Source organism: Lathyrus oleraceus, chromosome 3, assembly GCF_024323335.1.
Source record: "Lathyrus oleraceus cultivar Zhongwan6 chromosome 3, CAAS_Psat_ZW6_1.0, whole genome shotgun sequence".
NCBI lineage: Eukaryota > Viridiplantae > Streptophyta > Magnoliopsida > Fabales > Fabaceae > Lathyrus > Lathyrus oleraceus.
The window spans coordinates 313907568-313918659 of NC_066581.1; the positions used below are offsets into that span (position 1 = coordinate 313907568).

An 11092-nucleotide genomic window follows, 5' to 3' on the forward strand; every position below is an offset into this window, starting at 1 on the left:
TAATGTTTTCCGTTGATTGATACAAAGTGGCTTTTGCTAAAATCAACCAACAAAGAAACACTTTCTACCCTGAATTACGTAAGCCTTGAGTTCTCTATTGCATCCAAAGATACGTAGGAGCGAGATTCAAAGTTTTGTCAGGCACCCTAATAAAAAAATAAACCTTTTTGTCCTATCCTTTTTCGCTTTTAATAACTCAATAAGTCTAACATTTTAATCAAACACTAACGCGCATAACTAACCAAATGGTTCTCGTTGAGTACAACAGACCTGAGGGGTGCTAATACCATCCCCTTACATGATCGACTCTCGAAACTTGATTTGGTTGCGACGATCATATCTTAGTCGTTCTTTTTAGGGTTTTTATCGATATTTTCCTTTTCCTCTTTGGGAATAAATAAAATTCACTGGTGACTATGTTAAGTCCATCCCGCGAGCGTGCGATTGCGCTTCGCGAGCGTCGTGTTCTCATTTTTCGAGGCACGATATCTCTCAAGATCATTCATTGTGTTAGAAAACATACACTTCCATTGTTGATTTGAAAACTCACTAACCACTTGTTCTCTCGTTTTTCAAACGAGTTTTGAATCTTTCTTGAACACTTCAAAATGATTTATTTCATCATCTATCTAATTCTTTTTCCATTGTTACACAGATCTGAATCTTATCTTTGAAGATTTGTGATTAACTAAGGAGTTTCGTTTTAAATTTAAAGTTTCTTTAAAGATTTGGTTAAGATTTTAGAGGTTCCCAAGGGTATGTGGTTTTGTGATTGGGTTCAAATTCCATTGAGAGGAAAGTCTTATTGGTCATGAGTTCGATCCTCAGCAACTGCAGTTTTTTTTCCAGAACTAGATGGTGCGCTCCATTTTTCCCCTCAGTAACATGAAACACTGAGGTAATAGATTCAGTCTTACTAACTCAATTTATTAAAATAACCAAGGAAAAATCATTGCAAATTCTTGAACGTTCGTCCAAAAGTTTCTTTTGTAAATTTTTTAATTATTCGTTAAGCATCTATATTTTGAACCACATTTGAAACGAATTAGGATAATCAACAATAACAAGAACAATAATAACAACAACAACAGTACCGATACCAACACTAGCAACACCACCACCACTAGCAGTAACAACAACAATATCAATTACAACTGCAATAGAAACAATAACAACAACAATGACGACAACGAAAACGACAACGACAACGACAACGACAACGATAACTCAGATAACAATGACAACAACAATGAAAACGACAACGTCAACGACAATGACAACGACGACGACAACGACAACAACAACAACAACAGCAAGGACAACAACAACAACGACAACAACAACATGAGCGACAACAACAACAACACTGGCAGTAGCAGCAGCAGCACCACCACCAACAACAATAATAAACATCATCATCAACAACAACATCAACAACAGCAACAACAACCACAACAACAACAATAGCAACAACAATAACAACAACAATAATAATAACAACGACAACAACAATAATAACAATAACAACAATAACAACAAAAATAACAACAACAACAACAGTAGCAACAACAACAACGCCAATAACAATAACAACAATAACAATAATAGAAATAACAATAACAACAATAACAATAGCAACAACAACCGCAACAACAACAACAACAACAACAACAACAACAACAACAACAACAACATGAGAGATTAAAAAAATGTGTTAGTTTGGGGTTCGAGATTCTTTATTCGAGCTTCCTTCCTCCTTTGCTCACTTTGTTCGACTTGGAGAAAATGAAGAATTCTATTTCGTTCGTTAGGCGGAGAAGATGAAGAGTGCGACTTTCATTCGTTAGATGGAAAAGATGAAGAATGGAGATTTCGTTTGCTGGGGTGCAAAAAATTAATGAAAAATGTAAAAGTGAATGAGAGTTACCATTGTGATGTTGGAATAAAATATTGTTTGGAGTTTATATCTCAGTTGGTAGCAAACACCGAGGTAAAATAATGAGCACTTCATGTCGGTTGGTTAAACAATCAAGGGAATAGATAATTTATATTATAATTAAAAAATAAAATAAATTAAGGGAGTCATTTTAGTTCTAAATAAAACAAGAAATTGCATAAGCTGATAATCGAAGCTCAAACCCTACATTTCATGTTAGTTTTACTTTAAAACCGAGGGATATGATTTAATTTAAAAAACTAAAAGGTTGTGTTCTAGGGCATTTAACCTCGATTTTTAATTGGTTGATGTAAAAGTTTAGTCATGAAATGTATTATTTATAGTAGTAAAAGATACCCCTTAGAATTCCAGTATAATACCCCAAAGAGAGACGTCTGTAAGTGCCGAGATATCCAAGAGGGTTCCAACATAATACTTCAAAGACAATCACTTGTATGCGCAAGATATTCTAGGAGGTTCCAACATAAACCTCGAAGGGACTCGCTCGTAGACGCAAGGTACCCCTTAGGTTCCAATATCATAACCCTAAGGGAGTCTTTTGTAGGCACAAGGACACCCCAGAAAGCTCCAGCATAATACCCTTCGGGCGTTGCGAGCTATGCATCTGGTTCCAAATACATAATTGATTTTAACAACTATAGTGCCTTATTAAAAACCTTACCTTTGTAGGGGGACAGAGTGTCACCTTATTATTTTAGTGTTTTATTAATTTTAATATTTATGTTACCTATCATCATGCCATAAGGGCTTTTGTTAACAATAAATAGTGTTTTAAGTATACAACATTCTAAGTTCCGGAAACTTCCTCACCTTGTTAACATTCAATATCATTGTTCCCCTATATGAGTGTGGTCATTAACCTTTAAAGCCCCTTAATAAATTGTCCTAACCACGTCAACACTAGGTCAATTGGTCGAGCTGATTTTTTAACTTAGGGTATGTTAGTCTTGAAGTTAAGAGGGTCCACCTTTGTCTCTTTATAGTCTAGAGTCTACTGACTTATTAGAGGGGATACTCTCCAAAATAATGGTGAGATTGGGTATTATTTTAGTATAGTCCTTCAAGTCTCTTTGTTCTTATTTATTATAATATTTAATTTGTCATTCAAAATTGTTGTTTTAATAAGATGATTTAAGTATTCCTACTTTAACGAGAGGTCACTATCCGAATTCATCCATGAAAACGCAGCATGAGAGAAAGTCTCTCTCCATTGTAATTCAACTATTCATAGTCTCTACAATTATGAGAACAATATTTGTTTAATGATTTTTCAATTAAACAAGAATGTCACTAGCCAACGATTTAAACATGGGAATACATTTTGTGCGTTGCTTTTTGGCAATTAAGTGCTTAATGATTAACGACTTTTGGCTTTGCTATATGCAAAAGCGATTAAGACCCTTGGTGTAGTGTAGTCATCAAGCATATGTCATTTGCATATATGTGTTCTCTCATTGGTTTGCCTGCTATTTTGTTTAGTTTAGTGATTAAATTGGAGAATAATTCTCATCACACTTAGACAATAACGATCAAATAAGTTGCATTTCACTTTCATTCATCCTAGAATCAGATTTATTAATCGTATTCCAATCCAATGGGAGTTCTTTTGAAACGCGTTTATTTTATTTTAATTTTAAAAGTGTGTTGATTACTATTATTACTTTGTTGACGGATTGAAACGCGACTTAACTTTTGGGAGAGGAATAATATGTAACTCTTGGAATATTTTGAATATGAATCTTGGTTGGCGGATTGAAAATGAATTCAACTTAAAATTCCGAAGAATGCCTTGATGATATGGGTAGTTTTGGGAATGACTCTTTTTATCTTTAGGGGCTGTCAGTATCGTAAAAAGGATAAAATATTTTTGGTGTTCGAAGATTTACTTTTGAATACATCTTTTTTTACAATTAAGGTAAAAATGGTGAAAAATCCTTAATTGTTTAAATTTAATCCGGAGATACATCTTTAAAAGATTGATTTAGATATGCATCTCCGTAACCCCTTAGTTCATTAGTCTATGAGTTTTCCGGAGATGTATATTCGTAATATGTTTTGTTAGTTCAAAACAGAAGGAGACATAAACAATAGCAGGATGAAAAACTAATGTAAATTAACATCAAAATAAATATTACATAGATTAACATTACATAAATTTAACATTACATGTCATTAAAAATATTTGGTTCAGTACGTTGCAACATTCTTATAATATATTCAGTTGATCTTTGATTTGTCACAACCACTTCAATCAGACCATTTGTTGAGTAACGATAAAAGGTACTTCACATAACCTTCAAATCATCATCTGTCTTAGTTCAAACATGGTGAACTCTATCTTCACTTCGTTGTCAATCGAGGGTGAACGACACTCGAGTTTAACGACTCTCCGATTTTCTGAATATCGCAAGAGAGTATTCAATTTGGTTTCCAGATCGACAAGAAGTATGTCCTCACAGATTCGAAATTGAAATGGAGGATTTTGCGCTATTGAAATACACAAATGCAATATGGGGATATGTGTCGTTCTGGTTTCTGTAAAGAAAATGGAATGAAAGGCCTAATTTATAGAAGTTGTAGAGCAATAAGGAACTTACAAACATGATCATATTTGCATGAAAGACTTCAGAGATACATATTCAGATCCACCTTTTTTTTCCAAAAAATAAGGGTCCATTAGGATATGCATCTCCGGATGATCCCTTGTTTTGTTTTTTAAATAATTAGAAGGTGTGTTATTTATGCAAACTAGAATTTCAAAAACAAAAATTATCCAAAAAATATCACTCAGTTTTATAACATTATGTAGTGCGTTACTTATAAAAAAAACGTATTACATTGTTAGATTACAACTAAAACGCATCAAAACATGTGTCACTACCTAAATCTATTGGTTGTTCATTTTTTGACCTTTCCTTATTTGCTTATCGTTTCTTGTCGCTCAACTTGGTGAACTCTTCCATCCTTTCAATAAAGTGATATGGTTTAACATCATCATTCACTTCATCCATTTTAACATTGTGCGTCACTTTGATCGGTTTAACATCCACATATGGGTGCACCATATCTATTACCACCAATAACAGAAAAATAGTGTTAAAATTCATACTAATAGGACAATCTGGAGATGCACACCCGGACTACACCTAACTTCGTTCAGAGATGCATCTCCGGATTCAACGTCCATTTTTCAGTATATAATCAAGATTAATGCAAGGAATGATGGATGAAATGAATGATCTTTACCTGCAATTTCGGCTTATTTTGCTCTCTTTGAAGTGATGAAATACGAAAATGATGTTCTGGTGTTGAAAAGTTGATTGAGAATGAGATAAAGTTTTTAAGGATTTTGTAATGGATTTTCGTTTTTAGCATGAAGAAAAAGCTCATGTTGTTAGACGATAAGCAACGATCTAGAGGGGGGTGAATAGGTCCCAAGTTAAAAAACTTGAACAAAAATTATTTTAAAATTTTTTATGGCGCAACGGAAGTTACCTGGATCAAATTGTCTAACCGAACTGCTATCGAAAAGCTCAAATATGTGTAATAACAATTAAAGTATGATAATAAACAGAAAATTGATCAAAAACCTTTCAACCATAATCAATTGAATGCAATGCTAAAAGTAGAGATGATTCCCAATGATAAAATACACAAAAATACTATTGAGACAAATTATCGAACACCTTGCATGCAACCAATTTTGTTTAGAAATTTGTATAGTTTTGTTGATCTTCAAAGTCAACCATATTCTAAAGGATTGTGATCAACTCAATAATTTTTTTTTCAAAAGGATTAACCAAACGTATTGATTGCACAATTGTTGAATTCAACAATTTGAAAATGAAATGTAAAAGAGATAAAGAGATAGAGAGAGAGGGAGAGAGAGACGGAGTGTACACAAGGATTTATTTAGAAAATTCCCTAATCGACCTCGTTATGGCTACGTCTGCCTTCAATTTGAACTCGAATTGAGATAATGAAATTAACCTTACTTTGCAAAAGTAGAATACAAGAGAAATGTAGCACTGCAACCCCACAAACCCTAAGTTTGATGTTGATTCTAACATTTTCTCTTCCCTTGATCTGAGCCTAATCAAGTAACCCAAAAATATCATTTTGATTCACCGTCTCATGCTACTCCTTTGTAAGAACCTTCTGTTCTTCAAAGTCTTCACTCAATCGAATCCAAATTATGGATTGTTTTAACCCAAGATTTACCAATATGATCCATCGCCCCACGCTAATCCTTTACAAGAACCTTCCGTTCTTCAAAGCCTTCACTCGATCGGATCCAAATTGCATAATCTTGTCCAAAAACTTCAAATCCCTAATTGATCTTGAAGAAAAACCCCAAAGATCTCAACCCAATTTACAACTCAATAACCTAAATAGGACGTTATCAATCGATTCTAGATGACCCCCAAGTAAAGAATGATTATATGTAGTTTGTTTGTGTGTATTCATAAAATGAGGTTGAAGATGATAAGAACACTTTGAAATCCCGATTTCATGTAGGTTTACTTTAGAACCTTACTAGAAATGATGCATGCATGAAGTATATATATGTATGCAAGTTGGAGGCAAAAGGAATGCAAATTTTTTGAAAAGGAATGCAAATTTTCAAGATTTTTAATGCATGTGTCGACCTATGTAAGACATGTGTCAACCTGTTCGATGCATATGTCATCATTTGCTTGAACTGTATTGATCTCGTTTTTTGACTTGTTGTGCCTACAATCTCTAGCATAGTGTCCAGGTTTTCCACAAACAAAACATCCGCTTTTCGGACCCTTATGACCGCCAGCATTCTTGAACTTATTATGTTCCTTTTTTGGTCCAAACTGACTCTTTATGCCATCAGGTTTCTTCTTTTCTTTGGTGGTCACGACATTGACTTTAGAAAGACCCGTAGATTCTGATTTCTCCCTCTCCTTCGATTCCTCCTCGATTCGAAGATGTTTCTGGATTTTCTCCAAAGAGAAGTCCTCAGAACTGTGCAACAATTTCTTTTTGTAGCCTTTCCACGAAGGTGACAATTTCGCAATGATTGCACCGACTTGAAAGGTCCCAGGGATGTCTATTTTCACCGCTTTTATTTTATTTACGAGGACTTGCAACTCATGCACTTGGGGAAGAATGGACTTGCAGTCTATAAATTTAAAATCAAAATATTTAGAAATTAAAAACTTCTTCGTACCTTCCTCTTCGGCCTTGAACTTGAATTCGAGCACTTTCCAGATTTCTATTGCAGACGGATTATCCGTATAGAGGTCGTAGAGATGACTCGCTAGTGTATTCATAATATATCCACAACATAACAATTCATCCTCCTTACGTTTCTTGCGCTCTTTCTTGACTTTTTCAGATTCATTTTTTGATGGTTCAGGAATTGGTGCTAAGTCAGGATCTAAGACATTGTGAACCTTCTGGGCAGTCAGTAGGAATGTCATTTTGTCTTGCCATCTGGTGTAGTTGGTCCCATCAAAGCAATCCAACTTGACAAGATACTGATTCATAACCTTGATGCTTGAAACTGCAGCGTCGGAAGCCATTGTGTAAATACTTTTAAGATTGTTAGAAATTCCGAGAAGATTAAATGGATCCAGATTGAATCGTGAACAAAGTCACTTTCCTTAAAAGTATTTCAAGCACTCTCTTTGATGTCTTAGAGTCGGAAAGCAAGAATACTCAGGATAATTGTCATTTTCGATTTCAGAATCATGTATTTATAGGTCATGCATGTTGTTTCATAAGTTTGCATATCTTAATGAAACAACACATTTTCACCATATGTTGCAATGGGTCACCTATGAGTGCCGCCTACAAGCCGCCATCAAAGCGATCCAACTTGACAAGATCCTGATTCATAACTTTTCCTTAAAAATATTTCAAGCACTCTCTTTGATGTCTTAGATTCAGAAAGCAAGAATACCCAGGATAGTTGTCATTTTCGAATTCAGAATCATGTATTTATAGGTCATGCATGTGTTGTTTCATAAGTTTGCATCTCCTGATGAAACAACACATTTTCACCATATGTTACAACGGGTCACCTATTAGTGCCGCCTACAAGCCGCCATCAAAGCGATCCAACTTGACAAGATCATGATTCATAACCTTTCCTTAAAAGTATTTAAAGTATTCTCTTTGATGTCTTAGAGTCGGAAAACAAGAATACCCAAGATAATTGTCATTTTCGAATTAAGAATCATGTATTTATAGGTCATGCATGTGTTGTTTCATAAGTTTGCATCTCTTGATGAAAGAACACTTTTTCACCATATGTTGCAATGATTCACCTATAAGCAAGGTAGTCAAACTCGAGATCCTACGCAAGATCGAGTTGGGGTAATTAGATCGTGAATCGGGGGATCGTAACACGGATCGTAAGATCCTACCAAATTTAAAAATTCACATATATTTTGCATATATATTAATAATATACATATGACACTACATAATATAAAAATAAAATTCAAATAACACTAAAATTACTTTTAAAAACTGAAATTTCATAGGATAATATTCATTAAAACTAATTCAAGACAATTCCAAAACACCACAACATTCAAAACAGTAGCAAATAATAATTGAAAACTTATAAGAAAAACTTAATGAAAATTCACTCAATTTCCAAACAAGTCATGTTGGAGTTGGTTATAATCATTCAATGGATCATCGTTGTCTTCATTATCTCCTTCATCTTCATTTTCATCTTCAAAGTCATCATCAAATTCATTTTCATTTATCCCTCTATCATGTTCATCTTCCAAATCATGAACAAAAATGTCATCCTCTTGAATTTGTTCTTGATTCATTTGAATAAAGTCTTCATCCGAAATTTCAATGTCGCCGTCTTCGTCCATAAGCCAATCATCATCAGATCCAAGGTCATCTAACTCTATCTCAAATGTTCTTCTCCCTTTCTTTTTTTTGGACAATCTTGAATTAGCCATGACAAATACAACATCATTCATCATTTTTTGTTTCAAGCGGTTCCTTCTTTTTGTATGGACCTTAATTACAGTAAATGAAAAAAAATTAACATAAGCAAGATGAAAGCCTTATACAATTAATTATAAATTCTTAAAGTCTTACCATCTCAAAAGCACTCCAGTTTCGCTCACAACCCGATGAACTGCATGTCAAGCTGAGTATGCGGATAGCAAATCTTTGCAGTTCTGGACACTCAAACCCAATTGAATCCCACCAATCTGCCGGAGTAGATTTTTCAAGTGTTCGTCTGGCCAATTCTGTGCCAAAATACCCTAATTGTTTCTTAAAGTCATGCATTTGGACTTCAATCTTAGCCTGTTCTTCAGGATCATCCACCATTTTAGTTAAGCAGTCCATTAAACCTTTTCTAACCTCAATATCAGCTTTGAATCTAGAGCCGTAATGCATCTGTGGGTTGAGATAATAGGCTGCAGCATGTAGTGGTCTATGTAGCATTTTGTCCCATCTATCATCAATGATATTCCAAATAGACTTGTAACTACAAATTATAATAATTTGAGTTATTTTTAACATTTGATATCAAGTACAGACACAAATACGTGAATAAAGTTAAATAAAACAAAGATACCTTTTTTTTACACCATTAAAATTCTTTTGAATTTCCTCCTTTGCTTGGTCCATTGCCTCATAGATTAATCCCATGGCTGGTTTTTGATCTGAATCAACTAAACGAAGCACTTTAATGAGAGGTGTAGCACCCCTCAAACAAACAACAATATTCTTCCAAAAACTTTTGTCCAAAACCACATCTTCAATGGCTTTTCCATCTCTTAACTTTGCACATTTGCTCAATTTCCATTCTTTGGAAGTGAACATTCTTATCAAAGCTTCCTTTTTCTCATACAAGCACCCTAAAGTACGGTAAGACGTGGCAAATCGAGTAGCGCCTGGCCTCACCAAATCTTTGTTTTTTGTATGATGATGCAAAATAGAAATCAGAGAAGTTCTTGAATAAATAAAAGTTGTAATTTTTTTACCCTTTGGAATTGTCTCTTCATGAACCGATATCTTCTTCTCCAAATCTTCAAGCATCAAATCAAGACAGTGTGTGGCACAAGGTGTCCAATATAATTTTTTCCTCTTTCGCATCAGCATCTCACCGGCCGCCTTGTAGTTTGCCGCATTATCTGTCACGACCTGAACAACATTATCTTCTCCAACCTCTTCAACAACAGCATCAATCATTTCAAAGATTTTGTCGGCTGTTTTGCATATGTTAGATGCATCAACAGAATTAAAAAATACAGTACCCTTTGGACTATTAACCAAAAAATTCAAAATTATCCTCCTCTTCCAATCAGTCCATCCATCGGTCATTATGGTGCATCCAATATTCCTCCATTCCTTTCTATGTTCTTCCAAAGCTTCATGTGTTAACTTAATTTCTTGATTTAACAACTTAATTCTCAAGTCATGATAAGATGGTGGTTTGAATCCATTACCATGTCTTGAAATCATATCACACATGATAGTGAACTCCTCACTCCTTGCTACATTGAATGGTATGGCATTATTGTAAAAAAACCTTGCAATTGCTTGACATGCATCATCTCTTAAACCCTTCTTTAGAACTGCATTGATGCTAGGTTGTGAGCTGAAACACCTTTTCTTAAATATGTTTCCAGAGTTGTTACTGCTCATTCTTATTGAGCATGCCTCTGACATCTCTTCCTCCACAATTGCCTCTGTTTTTTTAATCAAATTTTCTTGCAATCTTGAACAAACCTGCAGTATTTCTCTCTTGATTTCATCTGGGACAGCCTTACATGCTTCAACATCTTTTTGAGTTCCAGCCAAGTGATGCTTTAGCCTGTAGACTCCTCCAATTACCTTTTTTTGACAATACTTGCATTGGATTTTTCTTGGATTATCCGGATCAGCAATGCCATGTTTCCATGCCATATCAGTTCGGTTACCAGGAGCATTTTTTGGTAGTGTTTTCTGGCGTGGTGGTGGTGCAATTGCAGGGGGAGCAGTGAGAACACCAACAACTAAAGTTCCAACAGCAGAACTTGAAGCCATGGGAGAAAGGTTGGATTTTTTTTTAATAGAGAATGAAAGGTTGTTTTACCGTGAAAGAGAAGATAGATAGAGTGAGACAATAGATTTATTTAA

The 11092-nt window shown here is 34.6% G+C and overlaps 1 pseudogene; it reads right to left on the reverse strand.

The window, feature by feature from the left end:
• Window positions 1-8586: 8586 nt before the first annotated feature.
• Window positions 8587-11092, reverse strand: LOC127129205 (uncharacterized; annotated as a pseudogene).